Genomic DNA, 18,317 nt, shown 5'->3' with positions numbered 1-18,317 from the left:
TTTTCAGAATTTTTGGAAGTTGTCAAGCTTCTCTTGGTTGCTTTCTCAACATCGTTTCAACGATTCAACGATAGTTCAACGAGAAAAGACATTTCCTTTTTTACACTCCGCTTATTCTTTCCACTATTGCGATCGTCAAAAAGACACGTCGTTGCAAAAAGGCGAAACAATAATGGGATTTCTATGGAATGCGCGAGAAAAAGCAAAGCTGAACGAATATATGCGCGATCGATCGCAAGATATCGACCGATTATAACGAATCGGCCGCATCTCGCGATGTATTTTTCTTGATGATAGATTTTCCGTGCATCGCTTTAACAAGGATCGCAAATGCGAGAGTAATGATGACGCACGGAAAAAAACATGCTTCAGGTCTTTCGAAGCTCTATACGCTCGTACCGTGAAACTCGTGGGAAATCTACGAAACGTAGCAGGTGAATAGTATCCTTTGTACGGCGACAATGCTAGCTTATTCACGTGGGGCCTCGCGGACCAGTTTACCAAGGCAACATTCCGCCGTTCTGATTATTACGTCATCATTATTCCACTTCTCTCTATCACTATTCATGAAGTATTCTGTGCATTGAAATCAATCAAACATTACCATAATCGAAACTTACGCGATTTTTTCCGTTTGGAAAAATCCGTTTATTTCGTGAAATAAAAATTTGCAGCGCAAATTTGTAATAAATTCAGGACATAGTTAATTGGTTTACATAGAGAGACAGACGTAAAGCAATAAATCAAATATTGCCATTTTCATCTGGTGTAAACGCTTCCTAGTATTAAAAGATTAATACATTTCATAAAATAACAATCAGTTAAATAAATTTGCAAAGTGACAAATGCATGACACATTTATTGTATGCTAGAAATAGACGTATACAACAAGAAAAATCAAATATATTTTCACTTGCATATGTAATTTGTACAGCATAAATATTACTCGACATGAAGAAGATTTATTTCATGAAATAAAAATTTATAAAATACATTGTCGCAGAAAGAGATTCACGACACATTTATTGAATTCTAGAAAGAAATATAATATAGCGATCTATGGGAAATTATAACTAACGATATAAATTCGTAAAAAATCTAATCGCACAAAATCAAAATTCAAGCAAGCATGTATTAAAAAACAAAACACGTAAAATAATATTATGATAAACATAGACACTAGCAATATTAACATACTTAAGAATAATTCTTATAATATTTGAATCTTAGAGAAAATAGTAGCCCCGTTCGTACGATATTTGATTTTGAAAGATTACGAGATTTTCATTTCTTTTCCAATGCTATAATTATATAATTTATAACGTAGCTTTAATTTATAACTAAAAGTCTCTGTCGTCAATGACACTGACAATAAACATTTTGCAGTGTATTATTTGATAAAAAAAATAAACTTTGAGCTACAATCAAAATGCATCCAGTGAAAATGCGACAATATTATTGACAGAAAAAATTCGCGGTAGTCCAACGTGAGTAAACAAAGTCGCAAAAAATCGGTGCCAACGCACACGTATCATTCATCTGCGTAGATATGTAACAGTTGCGGTGTTTGTACGTAACGAAATGTGCACAGAGTTTGTTATCCTAAATCCTTTTATATCCTACGCGGATCTAAGGCATGTATAACATATAAAAATATGCAGAATGTCATAAATATGCATAAAATCCCGTCTTCAATTTTAAAAATTTTAATTGATTTCAATAGATTTCAACAGATTTTTTCAGTCACATTTTATAATCTCATTGTTAATAATACAACGATAAAGATTAAAACGATATATGTTTGGATGTGTATAGAGAGATGCACAACTTATCTTCTATTAACATAAATCTCGAAGAATTTTTGCTTCACAAATTCGCAAAAATCAAAGACAAGCTCGCAAATGTTAATAATGAACCGATTTAAAAGAGCTTCCGTGAGAATCGAATAATTGAAAATTGACCGGATAGAGATAAAGAGGCAAAAAAAGATAAAAAAAAAAAAAAAACGAGATTGAATTTTATACGGTCGGTTTAGTCGAAGAGCCGCCGGTTGCCAGATTTAATCGAGAATTCTTTTCCGTCGACGACTCGCTATCCTCGATCCTTATCCACACTTTCCCACTTTTTCCTCCCTCATTGTCCAAAGAGTGGATCGCGCTACTAGGGCTTCCGATCATTTCTGGTGAACTGTAAAGCGACCAGAGCTTACTGCACCCCTCGAGAGCAGGAGAGCACGAGATCGATGTTTTAGCGAGCAAACTGCGTCGCTTTGTCCTTCCAAAGAGTTTTGCGAGCGTAATGATTTTGCGACAAGAATACAAAAAAGATAACATAGATTGAAATCATGTTACGCCTAATAAGGAATGCTATAGATAACAAGATTTACATCTTTCATTTCTGACAAGAAATACAAATGCTTTTGGTTACGACTGTTATTTGATACATGTATAAATATTAAGTATAAGATTTTAGCATAGTCACACCAATGACAATCGTCAAAACAATTATCACGCAGCGATTGTATATAAAATATGTCTGTAATTTTTAAAAAGCATTTTTCTGATTATCACGGTTCCGATTATCGATAAAATACGGTGGAATAAAACTTACTATTCAAAAAAAATTATTATTTTCAATAATCGTTTCCAATAAAACGTATAGCTTTTCCAATATTATCAGCGATTATTATTATTTCTCTCGATAATTACGTTGGTTATCGAAACACCACCGTTGGCTTTTGCATTATTTGCTCGATTAACTTTCGCGTCTATAACTCGCGAAATTTCGATGTGATATTTTTAATATGAAAGTTTATCTTGCTTCTCGAGATAAAGGGAGCCCGGGGTAATAATTGAAATTCCTTTCATCTCGAATCCACTTTCGATGCTTTATCTCTCTCGTATTTTTACGCCTTGAGCAAAATGAACTCTGCTTCCGGTCGAAGAGGCGGAAAATGTGACAGCAAGCATTGCCGTCCAAAGTAAATGTATGAATCGATGACTGGAAGAACGTGTTTGCTTCGTTCCGATGGTTTCTACGAGACCAATTGTGCAACGAACGACTGGTAAAAGGTATCGATGTTAGACTCTTGAAAACAATTCTTTTCACGACCACTTTTCTCTGCAATATTATTTCTCAGAATGATTTCTCAGAGAAAACTTATTGATATTAATACAATAATAATAAAAATAACATTATTCTTTTTACTACATAATATAATGATTATAATTTAATAATTATAATTTTCCATTTTATAATTTTTTATAAGTAATATTTTTCGAATAATTTTTATTTAATTAAATGTACTAAGAAACTCTTTTAAACCAATTTTCTCTTAAGAGCATTCTTTTATTTCTGAAATTCACAAGTTTTTGTCTACAAACATTTCTAATAGATTTCATTTTCCATATACAATTGTTTTTTTTTTATCTCATATTAAAAAGCGTTAAGCTTCCTTTCATACCTAATGGTCTAATGAAAATAAATGTTTAACAAAACGGAGGATATATTAATAAATTAAAACACAGGATTTTTCGTTTAAGAAATTTCAGAATGTTCCAATTAGACAAGGAAACAGTGGATGATTTGATTTCTAACGACCGGATATTGGTGAGAATCGAAACTAACACGCAAGCCTTCCGCCGACATTACGTACACGTATACCTACATATATATATATATATATATATATATAAGCGCTTTTTGTTCTTACAGGCCATTCTCTCTCTTCGTCTCTATCGAAGTGCGCACTCGAAGCGAATACCGGAAAGTGGTTACAGGCCACGTTGGTACGGCCGGCTACGGAAAGGAGAGTTGTCCCACCGACATTTCCACATCGCGCCAAACCATCGTGCTACAACTGCTACGTGACAAGAGATTCATTCGAAGAAAAAGGTGCACGTCGCAAGACAATGACCGTTTTACGAAAATCGTGATTCTTGCGATAATATTTTTGCTGCATCTAAAACTGTCGAAGAAGAAAATCGAGCAAATCCTTAAATCGGGATAATATATATTATTTCAATTTTTTAATGAATAATTTTATGAGTTGTATTATCGAGTTATCTGATTGACATTGTATTATGTTGATTTATATGTATAATTAATATATTGGAGTAAAAACAAAAAAGAATTTAGAATATCTAAATGTCGTTATATAACACATATTAATATTCATCTTTCCATCTCTCTAAATTATGGCAATAATTGTGTTTAGCTTTAAAATGTCGATTTAAATATTCGGAAAATGGTCTTGATAGCTTTAGCAACAAGATATAAAATAGAATAGCTTTATCACAATTATTTCTCACCCGCGAATAAAATGATACTTTTTCGACTTATCTTATTATAAACTTAAACTCTTACTGAAAAAGATACTATTATTTTCTCACGTGTAAAATCTATAAAATCTTATGTGCCACTTACAGAAGCTCGAGTTGACTGGAAAGAAACTCGAAAGTTCCCGACTAATATCATGACGTCGAATTAGCGCGAAGAATAATGGGCCTGGAGTGAACTGGGAGAATGACTACCTTAGGAAGTTCCGATAGACGAGATATCGAGGAGCCCCGAAGTCGCTTCTGGGCTTTTCACGAAGCTCTTAAATAGCCATTAACCGAGCTCGGGCTCGAAAGGGTGACTGTGAAGACCGGAGGAAAATTTCGCCAGACTATTCTGACAGACATCAAAGGTGAACGTGTTTGGCGACAGCGAACGAATGGAATCGACGGGTAATGTTAAGTGGTATCAAATTAATGTATTTAAGACGATGATAATTTCCACGGGACGAAATAAAGAGCAATCCTCATCCTTTCTCTTTTGGCAAATTGATTTTATTATTTTGTTAGTTTGTTATTTGATCAGTTATTCCTCTCTTGTAATTTCCTGCCGGGACTGACATATGCGAGATTGACGAAGCAACAAAAAGCAAACAGTTTACTGATATCTGTTTATAAATGTAAATCTAGAAATTAAACATTTATAATATTAAAATCATGAGAGAAGTAACGCAAATAATATCAACAAAATGTAATTAATTATCATGTTACGTGTTAATATTACTACGTTACACGAAATAGCGTTAATATTACTCCTATCCATTTCAATTTATCTATAAATTATTCTCTCTAATGTGTGTGTCATATTTAGATTATAAATACTCATTTATCATATTTAAATTTCACCAATGAAAAATACATATTAAAAAAAAAAAAAAATAAACATAATATTTTCCGCACATTTTTCCGTGTTTGGTGCAATCTAGCAACTTGGCAGAAACTTCCGTAAACAGAAGACATTTCAACAACAAGCACGACGTTTTCGACATCTCGAGATAGCGCGAGAATAGAGATCTAACAAGTTTTCGCGAAACACGAATAGAGGACAGGCGAGCCCGTTCACGAAACTGAGGCAACGAATTTGTCGAAAGCTCGCTCGCAAACGAAACACGCTCTCGGAATTTTAGGTCAATCGCTCGCGCAACTTCTTCCTCTCGAATAAACGTGCTAGCTCCTCTTACGAAGAATACGTTGTTCCCCGTTTGCCTCCCCAAATGTGTCTCCGCAAGAGATCCTAGTTTATGGCGCGCCGGCCGCTTAATTTGCCTTAAGTGCGCGGCTCGCCGATGAAAGCGCATCCTCTCTTTCCTCATTTTTTTTTTTTTCGCTACATCGCAACGCACATTGTACCGCGGAAGTTTCGAACAGGCAGTTAGCTTATGCTTTTGTAACATTTTGCAAGTTCACGAGCAGAAAGAGCTCTCTCTTTTTCTCTTTATCTTAGAGCATTGCTCGTTCGACAACGAGAAGTTGCATCTCAATGTTTGGCTGTTGTCTGTTCAAATGTCCCGAATAAAAAGATTTAAATGGAAGAAAAGCTAAAACTTTACAATGCCATCTGCTGAAAACGGTCTCCGCAACAATATTGTTGCGGAATGTCGTATCGATAATGCTCATGAACATAAATTAATTAACTAAGAAAAACATTGATTTCTTTATTTTGATGAATTACTGTATAATTGTTATTCGACAAAAAATCACTTTTAAATATATATATAAAAAAAATCAAATGTGTGTGTATATTGACAATTAAAAAACAATTAAAAAAAATTGTTGTTCAAAATTATTTATATTTTAATCCATGGATCCTACCTCGTATGATTTATGGATCGACGCGTAAGTCATCGAGTATGATTAATTACACAAATTGAACAAAGCGTATCTATGTCACTATAGAAAATAAAATTTGTGACATATAAAGATAGAGAAAAAATCTTATAAAATTGCTTGTTATAAGTTAATTTACAATCATAAAAAATTAATAAATAAATCCACTAATAGACTTTAGTGAATTTTAAATTTAATAGTTATTATCAACAAACAACGTCAATGGAAAACGATCAATCAAAAAACCAACAAGTCGAAAAACTATTCATTTTATTTGAGTGCAATCCTTTCGCAACTGTGAAGAGCGTATTGTTTTATTTGCATACATTTATCGAAAACCAGCTATTTTGCAGCAATCATTCAGAGACGGAAGGAATTGAATAACAACCGAAGCGTAGCGCATTCACCTTTTTGATTGTTAATATTTTACCTGAATTCGAAAGAGAAAATGCTTTTGCGGCTCGCCGTTGACGTATTCTCTGTCAATATCATTTCGACGAGGGCTTATTGGCGCTGGCAGTATGCTATGTATTTGATTTTCTGCGGCCGCTGTTATTTAACTTTCGTAATATTGCAACCGAGAACACACTGGATGCACAATGTCCAACATATTTACGAGTAAAGTTCAGTGTTTTTTTCCCGGGCCACATTTATTTTCTTGTAATGCATACATCACAACTTTATTTAATGGCAAAATAGCCTGCTTTTGGGCATTGCGTTGAATTTTATTATTACTGAAATGTTTGCAAATTGGATAATAATCGAGGAATATGCCAATAAAAATCAATAATTTGTCATAAATTTCAACATATTTAAACATGGTTATTGAATCAGCTTTCAGTTCAAGAAGTATGCCAATACGAGCGATTAAATCTTGTATCGAATATCGACAGGATGTAGATTTACCATCGCGTCACTTACCGATAACTTAAGCAACATGCTAGCAGCCGCCCCTTAGCTAAACCGCTAACCTAACCGCTATAGAGAACTCTTGCATCGATACAATGTTAATGTATACATGACAAGCATTTATGATCATTGTTTATTAATAATTATTTGGAGAATTCAGGAAAAAATTTATTATTTCATCAATTCTTAAATTGATAAAATAAAACAATATATAAATTAGAAATGTATAAAACAAGTTAATGCTAAATATATTGAAATAAAAAAAAAATGTAATAGCATGTTATATTTTAATTTTGCTCCATTACAAAAAGCAGCGCTATTATTTTTGTTCTCTTAAAATTAGTGATAAATAGTTTTTTCTGTGTGGGCGTGTGTAAAATACAAATTGTTCAATATTAAAATATATAAAATAATGCGCATTTTATAATAGTTTGAAGCAAATTATTTAATAATAGATATAATTACACATTATAAAATATATAAGAATTAACTAATCTTTTGCATTAAAACTAAAAAGACTCGAGAAAAAAAATATATGGCGAGGAAAACCATATATAAAATGAAAATAATAAATTTGACAATTAAACATGATTAAACTTGCAAGAGTTACACCTTCGGATAATCTTCTTTTTTTTTTTTTTAATCAGAGTTTCACACACACTCGCCACTTCAAACGATTACTATAAAATTCGCATCACGAGCAGCATCACAAAAATAAACGGAATTAGGATTGTTACCTGAGCCGTCAATCCTTTAACACTCGATCAAAACGCACTGCCAATTGCAGCTTGCACACACGTTATTACACGCATCACGGCATCGCCGCGACAGATCGTCCCGGCACCAACGTCACCCCAGCCGTCGTCGTCTTGGAATGACGTCGCAAACACGTGGTGTCACGGGCTGTCATCGACGATCGCAACGATCTGCAATCCTCCCGCCAACACACTATTCACTCGATCCCGGTAATCATCTCCTCGTCGCATCGCCCTCAAACGTGTACCGCATCGTCACGTATTATTCTTATCGATTGAGAGCGCTAATAATCACGCACGACGTACTCCTTGCTATCGTTGGTTTTTTGTCATAAATTAGAAACACCGCGTATGTCACTTGGCGAACAAACACTATATACCAACAGAAGAATCAAGAACCAAGAAAGATCGTCGCTCGAAGTCACGATGAATCGAAAACTTGCACGATTGTTTCGCACGCGGACGAGATTTTTAACACATCTTACGTTTTTGATCGGTAGTTACTCGAGAAAATTCGCGACAGAAATCACGGATTCGATCCTCCCGCGCGATGAGCGATGCGCGCGCGTCGAGCTCCGCGATGTCACTGGATGCTGCCAGTGAACTTTCGCGCACGGACAAGCGTCCGCCGACCTATCCCCCCCCTTCCCCCACGCCGCTATTTCTCTTCCGCCCGATCGGGGCGCTATCCACCCCCACGTCCGAGCTCACTCCCCCCGTATGCCGACACCCGTGCTTCGCGCAAGCTCGATAATCTTCGTGCAAGCTCGTGAGCTTCAATCGAGATACGGGGTTGAGAGTGCTATGGGGATAGCAGAATAATCAGGAGGCAGTTTAGGAAAGAGGGAAACGCGCTTTCGTCCAGCATACTCTTGTATAAACACGGAGCGACGGTAGAATAGTGAATAACAAGTATTTGTATATCAAGTAGCTGAATTGATATGCTTATTCTCTTGGATTTATATAATATATTATACACATAAATACATATGCATTAAAAAAAATTGATATAAAAATAATTATTAATTAATTATAAATACATTGCCTTAATCTAATAGTATTATTACATAAATATTATCAGAGTATATTTACACTCACGAAATTGATAAATATTTAAAAAAAAAATTATTTAGAATGGAATTGTGTGTGTGTGTGTGTTTATATATATATTTATAATAATAATTAATTAAAAAATTAAATTGATTAAACTCAGATTTTTAAAATAAATAGATTCGTTGATAGAGTTGAATTTATGGCAGATGAAAGAGATAAGAAACACGATGCGCGATAACTTCCTCGCCTCTAGCTAAAGCAATTACTTGATAGTAATTAAGATCACTTGCCAGATTTAAAACTTACATTTACGTAAGTGATAAATATTACACAATAAATACTTGTTTCATTTTATATATATATTATAATTTTCTTTTTTGGTGTATTAATATTTTTACATTATTTATTGTGATTAATTGTTAAAATATAAAATTGACTTAAATTTTCTCATATCCAAGATAATGTTTGAAAATTATACAAAAATTTGTTTTATAAGTATTGCTTTAATTCAAAAATTTATCGATAACGTAAAATAATTTGATGTGCACATAATTTCAATGTTTGAAATGCGTAAAACGATACTATCTGACTCGATGCCTGTATTAATGAGGGTCAAAAATAACAGATTTTGATAAAAATGTGTACAGGAACATAAGAGGATTTTAGTCAATACGCCAAAACACAGCATTTCGATAGACACGCGAATTCATCGTCGTTTTAAACGGTTTATATATCTTTCAGCAATAACATGATGCATTCATCGTAATCGCCACTGGGATTATTATAAACGAGCACATTAAGCGCAGAGAGAATACTAAAGCTCTCAAAATGGATTTCGCCTTTGAAATGTTCAAATAAATACGACTGGATAATGATCGATAGTCAAGAGTACTAATCCAAATGCATTTGTCATTGTGACTATCGTCATTGTTTCAATTTATCATGAAATTTAACATTCTCTTTTTACAATGAATTTTTACAATAAATTTTTCGCCAAATAAATAAACCAAAAATTTCTCTTGGAAAACAAATTTATCATTTACTTGTTAGATAGCCCAAAAATCTCGAGCAAAGCAAACGAAATATTTCATCTTGACCCACTTTGTAAATGGCGTGCATCGCAGGCGTGACGAAAAACTTTCTTATCTCTCTGATGAGCTAATTTGTGTTATAATCACTCTGGTTTCCGAATCGCTCGAAACGTGCAGCAAACTTCGAGCGGACGCTAACGAGCAAGTCCGTCATTCGTAATTAGCGCTTCCCAAAACTTAGACGTCGACTGTATATGCGATTACGAGAAAACGCGAATAAGCATGAAAGCCCAAAAGGGAATTGCTTTGTCCAGTGACTATAAAGTAGTTAAATGCGCACAAGTAGGAAGCTAATTACCGTATCAATTGACCGGTTGTTATGCATATAGATGCAACATGTTGAAAACAGTTGCAGTTTGCGCGGTTCTAATCGCGATTGCACATACGACAGTTCTCGTCGGTGAAAAGTACTTTATATGCGCGAATCGAATCCGCATTGCGTTAGAATGCGCGCACGCTGATATTTTCTGCCATTTGCCAGTAAGGCGATATTTCTCTCGAGGAAACCTTAATATGACTTTGTGACACACGAGTCGAAAGATATGGCAACGATGCTATTTTTTTCTCACGGTACGAATAAAAAATTGGCATGCATGTTGCGATATAAATTGCATCACGGTGGCATATTGCGATTGAAATACAACACTATGGCAAGCTCAATTAATAATTACTATGTTTATTAGCCGCATTATTTTACAGTGTTTCTTCATCTTAAACAACGCATTTTTCAAAAAATGCAATTATATTTTTCATTTTATTAAACATAGATTAAATGTTATATAGTTTTAAAATCTCCTCGAGTTATAAATAACAGTTCGAATACATAAATAAATTTACCTAGGTATCTGTATCTCTATCTGTTTATCTCTCCATCTGCCCTTTCAATAAAGCTCATACACAACATCATGCTGTCATATCCAAGCGCCATCGCTGCGGTCAATTCAGTAAACGGAAATGATTGCCAATTCAATATATATGCGAGCTTGATATCTCTGATCAAGAAGACACCGAAAATGCAGTCGAGCACGCGCATGCCAGCTCGATGCATTCGAAATATGCGAACACGGACGCAAATGCGAAAACATATCCACAATCTGGATGTTATCTCACCGAACAAACGTGATAGGAAATCATAAAATATGATATACGACGTTCACATTCTTGAATGAGGTATAGAATATTGAAACATATTATTTTAAATGTATATCATTTATACTAAATACATTTCTGTTTTAATTCATATTTTTATAAAATTATAATTACAATTAAAATGGCAAATAAAAACCAGCGTGGAAGTTAAAGCGCATACTTTATTCAAATTTCGACATTAATCGTACAGAAAATAATTACGAACATTTCAGTCCTTTTTTTTGGACAACTTCCGCTCTGACTCTTACTTATCATTTTAACTGTAATTACGATTTTTTAATTTAAAACAACTTCTTGTACTTCTTAATTTCATATTTTTATATACTAAAATAATTCTATAGAAAAGAAATAATTATTCATAAATTTTAAAAATATTACAATGTAAAAAATGTTTATATTTTTAGTTATTTTCGTCATATTGTTATCTTTGTATCTCAATTATATCAATATCGCATCTTGCATCTGTAGTTTATCTAACATATTTCAATATATAACAAAGATAATTGAGGTAACAGCGAATCTTTGCCATACTCACATTTTGATGCTGTGACTTTCGCACAATCACGACTGGCGGTGGCTTTTTGATTACCGAAGATAAACGTCATTAATTCAATTTCAGGCAGCTTGTATTTCCACTTGCATAGTAAGTATACATATGTATGAATGTCGCGTATGTGCAAACAAAGTAAATTCATACATTCCGCTATATCACATTATCAAGACACGCAAAAGATAGAGCTCCTTAACTCGCGTATTTCTAAAATGTTCATCAGTAATCCTACTTTTACGAGCTTAAATAACATTCAACCGTTAAATTATTACACATATAATATATCATGCTATGTACTTGAGAAATCTAAGGAATCTTTGCGTTTCGAAATTTCTGACAAAGTTGAACTCAATCAATACTCCTAGTTGTATTCAAATTGTAAAACTCGAATATTCAACAAATAAAAATAAGTGTTACGTATGTGATCAATTCAAATGCATTGTTGCGTAAAGGTATTTCAAAATTAATCTTTATTATAGAATAAAAAAAAGATTATTAAAAATAATATAATATCATTAAATAAATACTTTTTAATTTTATTGTTTTATTTTAGATAATATTAATTGGTATTGAATTGATTTGAATACTAATTTATGAAGTATCATATACATATATCGCGTATATTTTTTCTAGATTGCGTAAATATATTTTTGTAGATCGCATAAACGACATAAAAACAAATAGCATAAACATAATGATTTTGATAATTTATAATCATAATAAATTTTGATCAGTCAAACATGTTTTTCTACAGGGAAAGATTTTGAGATTCTAGTCAAATAATCTTTAGAGAAAATCAATATCTTTCTATTTATTGACGTGAACATTTTTGATTTGCATCAACTGATAGATGGGTCGATTGCGATGTCATCGTGCGTAAGAAGGTCGTATTTCAAGCCAAAATCTCTCTACGTTTCAGATTTTCTGATTGAAATCTGAAATCGGTTAAAAGAATCTCTCTGGGATACGTCGATTCCTGATCACGATCCGTGAAAGCAATGATCTATCCATCCGAATCGGACGGCCAAATTATATTCAGATAATTTGACTCCTTCCAAATCCCACGTGTGGTCGCCTACGAAAAGATCCTGATGCGCGCACCACACCTAGGACGTCCTAGGATCCGAAAGAGACGATCTTACCGAAGGGTTTTACTTCGGCACCGTCGACTTCGCAAGCGCTCCCGAAGTCTTCGCGGTAGAAGGCGATCGGAATCCTGAATCCGGTAAAATCAGCGAGGCGAAAACGCTCGATACGAGAAGTTCGAGCTCTCGGTTCGCGAGAAGTGTGAGAGAAAAGTAGAAATGGCCGGCGGAGAAGTGGAAAAATAGCGAACGTTTGCGCGCAAAAGGAAATAAAGGTGTTTGTGAGAAAGAGAAAAAGAGAAAGAGAGAAGGGGAATCTAACACAATCGAACACAACCGTTGTACTTCTCATTCTAGGCTGTTCCGGCATTGCTCTTGGCTAACATTAGGCTTCTTCATGGCCGTACATTATTCGTCATTGTCAAGCCGCTGTATCGCGAGAATAGAAACAAAAATATCAAAGAACTCGTCTTGTCGTCGCTGGACTTTCCGTTCCAACAGTACGCAATTATTCGGCAGGCGGACCGTTTGATCGTTCCGATTAATACTGCATGGCTTTTCATACACGCACCGCTTTGTCCTGTTTCTCACGTTTCTAAGCGCCTTCGTGCACGAATGGGAATCGTTCAACTATTAAAGCGAGAAATTATTTTCGATTTTTCGTTCAGATTCCAATAATTGGACTCTGGAGTGAATACTTTTATAGTTTAGCTTTTTCATCACAACTTTTCTCCTCAGTCAAGTTATTCTAAACTGATAAATATTTATCATGTCAATATTTTTAACTGACAATATTTTTAAAACTAATTCGCAATGTGCATGCTATGCAAAAGAAAAAATTGAATAAACATAGATGCAAGAGAAGAGAGGAAGCGATTGTTAAAAATAAATAAATAATTTGTTAAAAATTGTTTTTAATAACCACATTCTCATAAATATTACGTACATTAATATTACATAATTAAAAGTGCGCAATATAAAGTAACATATTTAAAATAACATATTTTCAAACAGATATTAAGCATAATCTTGCAACCTAAGTTCCTCATTCATATGTCATTCACATTTTGCTGTTAATAACGTCATATCCAAAAATATTGCTGTATTTTATACACAAATCCTGTATTAAACCAAGGGAAAACTTGAGAAAATAAGCTGAGTTTGCGATATCGAAATCTACAATGTTAATTCCACTTGAGAATCTCTCGACAATCTAAAGAAACTCGCGACTTTCCGTACGTCGTTTCCGCACGATGCGTCGAGTACGACAACACAAAGTTGTATCATCCTACAAACATCCTCGTTAGAGAGTCCTCGGGCGGGGGCTCCTTAACTTAGCAGTCGCAAGCGCACGCAAAACTTGGCGAAAATCAGATATATATATTCTTCAACTGGAAGTGGCGTGATACTCGTCATTATCACGTACGTCAAAATTGTCGTAACACGCAGCAAGAACACGGATAAATTGCTCGTTTTGAAAGGAAAGGAATTCGCCGCGACAAGACAAGACGCCATAAGGGCGCTTACTACTTTTATTGCGCCCGTCAAAATTTCCGGAGTCCTGCTAACTCCAAGGACTTGTTCTTTGTACAAGTAGAGTGAAACGAGTTTTATTCCTGTCGCATGACTTTTATTGCCGGACGTGATCTCAAAGCTCAAGAATAAATGATGAACGTACGAGTACCTCGATAGCGTATCGAGGTGCAGGTTACCCATCAAAGTTACAGCGATAACAAAAATGAACTCGCAGAAAATCAGGCCGGTTAGAAAACCTTGCATTATTTGATACATTTCTCTCTCTCTCTCTCTCTCTCTCTCTCTTATTATATTTTTCATAACGCTGTTATTAAATTTATTAAAAAGTACTGAATAATGGATATGAGCATATCTCTTATATTCGGTGTCCGGAAAGCATTAATATGTTACTTCTGTGGATCTATTATTATCTCTTCCTGCATTTTGGCATATTTTAGTAAAATTCTTGCACTAATATAATGTTAAGAGATAATTAAATATATAAAAATATATAATAAAAACAACTTTGATTTTTCTGCTAGTCGATAACGTTAACTCGTATGGCACATGCATTTTACGTTATCACGAGAAAGAAGTGAATATATGGTGCAATGAAGCTTCCATAGCTGAATGCATGTTCGCCACGCGTTACGATCCATAGAAATTTTTGCGAACATTACGATGGCGTTCGATCATAATACGCTTGTATGGTCCGGAAAGAACGTAAAGACGCGTATCGCGAAAGCGAATGGGCAATCGATTACCATAATACAGTGATTCCGGTGCATGCGACGGAAATTCCGGTGTATATCGATGAACGAGTCGTCGATCTATATAAGGAATCAATTGAATTGATGTATAATGTATATACGATATACGAACCGCAAATTTAATGCAATTTTGCGCTGTTGTTTTTCCTGAGTTTCGATCATTTTTTTTTCATCTCGAAAAATTATTGAAATAAAGAAAAAAGCGTATTATGAAAAAGTAACAACGTAAACGTTCAACTTTTTAATTCGTGCTCATTTCATTGTTCGCGATGCAACCGCGAGATGACAAATTCATAAATGCTCTTTTAACAGTATCTTTTTAATCCACATCGATTTCCGCCAGCAGAAAATTTTGAAACAAAAATTCCAATATTATTAAATTGCAGTACAGTAGGCAAAATTAAAATTAAACTAATCCGTCAACACTCACCCGAAGCTACGCACGGTATTATAATCGTAGCGGAATTTTCATTCTGCGATTCGTGCTCTTTCTTTCACTCTATTTCTGTCTGACGCACAGTCTGGCGATAACCCCGCTATAAATTGAGACAGATAGATGTAAAAGCGCGTATCGAAGAACCGAATGGGCGATAGATTATCATAATACAGCGATTCTGGTGCATTTCGCGCTCTCCGACTGCGTAAAACTCGAATTCATGCGCGGCCAAGCGCGATTTAAACCGTCACGGTATTTACGTCCGCTTATTTGTACCGATAATTCGCCTGCCCGCGTTTCCGGCCGAGCAAACATTATTTTCACATGTGATCGCTGTCGCATATAAGTTAACGGCGATTAAATGATATAGCGGAATACGAGACCAGCACAATTACCAGCAAAATAATGAGACGATTTTTGTGGAAGAGAGAGAAATTTTTTATTTATGAAATTTATCTCTAAAAGTTCAATAATATGATTCGTACATGTAAAATTGTAGAGACACGCTCAGAAAATAAAACTATACAGCTATCAATTCTTATACTCTTTTTAACATTAGTTGTAAATAATAGAAATATGAAATTATTTTTATTTTAAATCCTACTAGTGCAAAAATTCGAATGAATTTAAAAGTCTTTATACTTTTCGATAAAATTTGTTATATTTATATAAATTATTTTTTTTCTACCGTTGTTTTTACAAACAATAAGCAAGTATATTCAAATAAAAAGATTAATCTTAATATTAAACTTTTTATAAAGTATTAAATTCATTTCTATGTACATTAAAATTAAACTAATCTAATCACATCTCTTTAAGATAAAATAAAAAATTAATTAAGTGTTATCTAATTTTAATTAATATTTATTGGAATAATATGTATTATAGCATTTTGCCATAAATAAGAATTGATTTTCAACAATAAAGGAATTCTGTCGTTGATTATATATAATGTGAATTTTCATCATATTGCAGGTTTGTATATGGCGTATCGGACACTATGTATGTTTTCCCATAGATATCATTATAGGCATAAAGTACGAGCTTGTGAATAGTACATGTCCTCCCGTACGTTACACGCGCAATAGCCGAAGACATTTCTCATTGTCACGCGGATGTTCTCGGACCATCGAATCCGAGGGTCGCTTTTCTGTTTTCGCAGCTCTTGATTCCCCTTTTGCATCCCACCTCCATTTCGTATGATTTCCGTTTTATTCTAGACGGATCCGCATTATTCGGGCAAATCAATTTTCAAATCGTATTCATGAATCAAATTTATCGGTGTCCAGGCGTGTTTCTCAGCACATAACGATTGATAGAAGATATTTTTTTATTATTTAATAACACACATATATTCAGATTATTTAACAAAACAATATTTGTAAGTAATTGAATATTTAAATCAGATTGAATTGATTTGACGATATTCAAAGAATAAAAAAAATAAAAAATTCAAACTTTTTTATTTAATTCTACATTTAATTGTTCGATTTTAATATTAAATTTGAAGAGAACACACTTATCCGTTCACATAATATATATTATCAAATATATCAGAATTTTATTAAGTATATGTTACGCGGATACAGGAATATTTCAAAATAGTCCCGCGGAAAGAAAAAGAGCAAAAAGAAAAAAAGAAAAAAAGCGCGATTTTTGTGGAATACGATTGCAAAACGCATGAAATGTTATGAAATTTTCGACGGTTTCCGTATTTTATTTGACCTGATTTCCGCTGGGGAATCGGTGCAGAGGAACCAGGCAGCAAATGCAATTCTTAACGTAATGCGGAAGTCGCGTAGAGGTAAAGTCGAAATGTACGAGATGTGACGTGGTTTTCTCGACAATGAAGTTATCGATTTGACACGCGTTACGACAGTTAGCGGAAAAATATTTTTGAATTATTTTTCTCACAACGATATCAGATTGAAGACTTTGCTTACATTAGTCGTAAAAATCGATCCACATATTTAAAATTTAAAAAAGATCATTCATTTTATATCTTCCCAATTTTTCAAAACTTATCCTTTTAAATTGTTAATCTGTTATTTTTGTTGCAATTTAACATAAGAAATACGAATATTAATTTATTAGAAAAATAAACATTTCTAATCACAATCCATTTGTAAATGATTTTTTAAAGTAATGGAAATCGTTACAGATTTTTAAATTATGTTATTCATACAACTAAAAACGTAACTAATAACAAGTTTTTTTTATGATATAATGCTTATTCTATTAAAGAGAGCTTCACTTTACAAAGACTTAATTTATACGAGAAAGGTAAACCCGATGAGATGCCTGTAAAAACATTCCCGATAAACAGCCCTTTTGAAGAAGAATTCCTCGCCTGTGCATTCTCCTTCGAACTCAGCCCTTGGAACATTCGAGCAGGAATGGCGTAATAAATCACCGGATTCTTTCCAATAACTGCCTGCACATCGATAAGAAACGGAATAAAATTCCGCCTGAGAAAGCGCGAGGATAAAATTAAAATATATATCCTGCGTATTAATAAATTTTTCTTCGTTGAATAAATTTTGCCGATAACTAATAATTCCAAACTCGTTCTCGCGTAAGCATTTTATATCATCACTTTTCCATGACTTCATTCTTGACGTGAGAAAGATTAACTGTTATGATAAATTTTAATAATTAATCTTAATTATTGCAGAATCAAATCTATAAAAAATATCAATAAAGAAAAAAGAAAATATCTCATGCTGTTATTTGATGTTTTAATTAAAATCAAGAAATATTTATAGATTGAGAGAATTAGTAACATTGTTTTTAAAAAAACATAACTTCATTCGTGAATTAAGTAACGCCTCAATTAAATA

The 18,317-nt window shown here is 33.7% G+C and overlaps 1 protein-coding gene across 3 annotated transcripts in view; it reads right to left on the bottom strand.

Annotated features, from left to right (window-relative positions):
* The window catches only part of LOC126859234 (nephrin-like), a 223,107-nt gene that overhangs the window by 186,253 nt on the left and 18,537 nt on the right, over nt 1–18,317 (bottom strand). For 2 of the 3 annotated variants that reach the window (XM_050610296.1, XM_050610298.1), the window contains exon 1: nt 7,811–8,386. The exons of the other annotated variant lie outside the window; for it this stretch is intronic. The gene's annotated coding sequence lies outside the window, so the exon portion shown is untranslated. Of the gene's footprint in view, nt 1–7,810; nt 8,387–18,317 lie in introns of those variants that run through there. 3 annotated transcript variants of the gene reach the window in all.

The sequence above is a fragment of the Cataglyphis hispanica genome, chromosome 3, assembly GCF_021464435.1.
Source record: "Cataglyphis hispanica isolate Lineage 1 chromosome 3, ULB_Chis1_1.0, whole genome shotgun sequence".
In the NCBI taxonomy this organism is placed as follows: domain Eukaryota; kingdom Metazoa; phylum Arthropoda; class Insecta; order Hymenoptera; family Formicidae; genus Cataglyphis; species Cataglyphis hispanica.
This window is presented reverse-complemented; position numbering and strand designations above follow the sequence as displayed.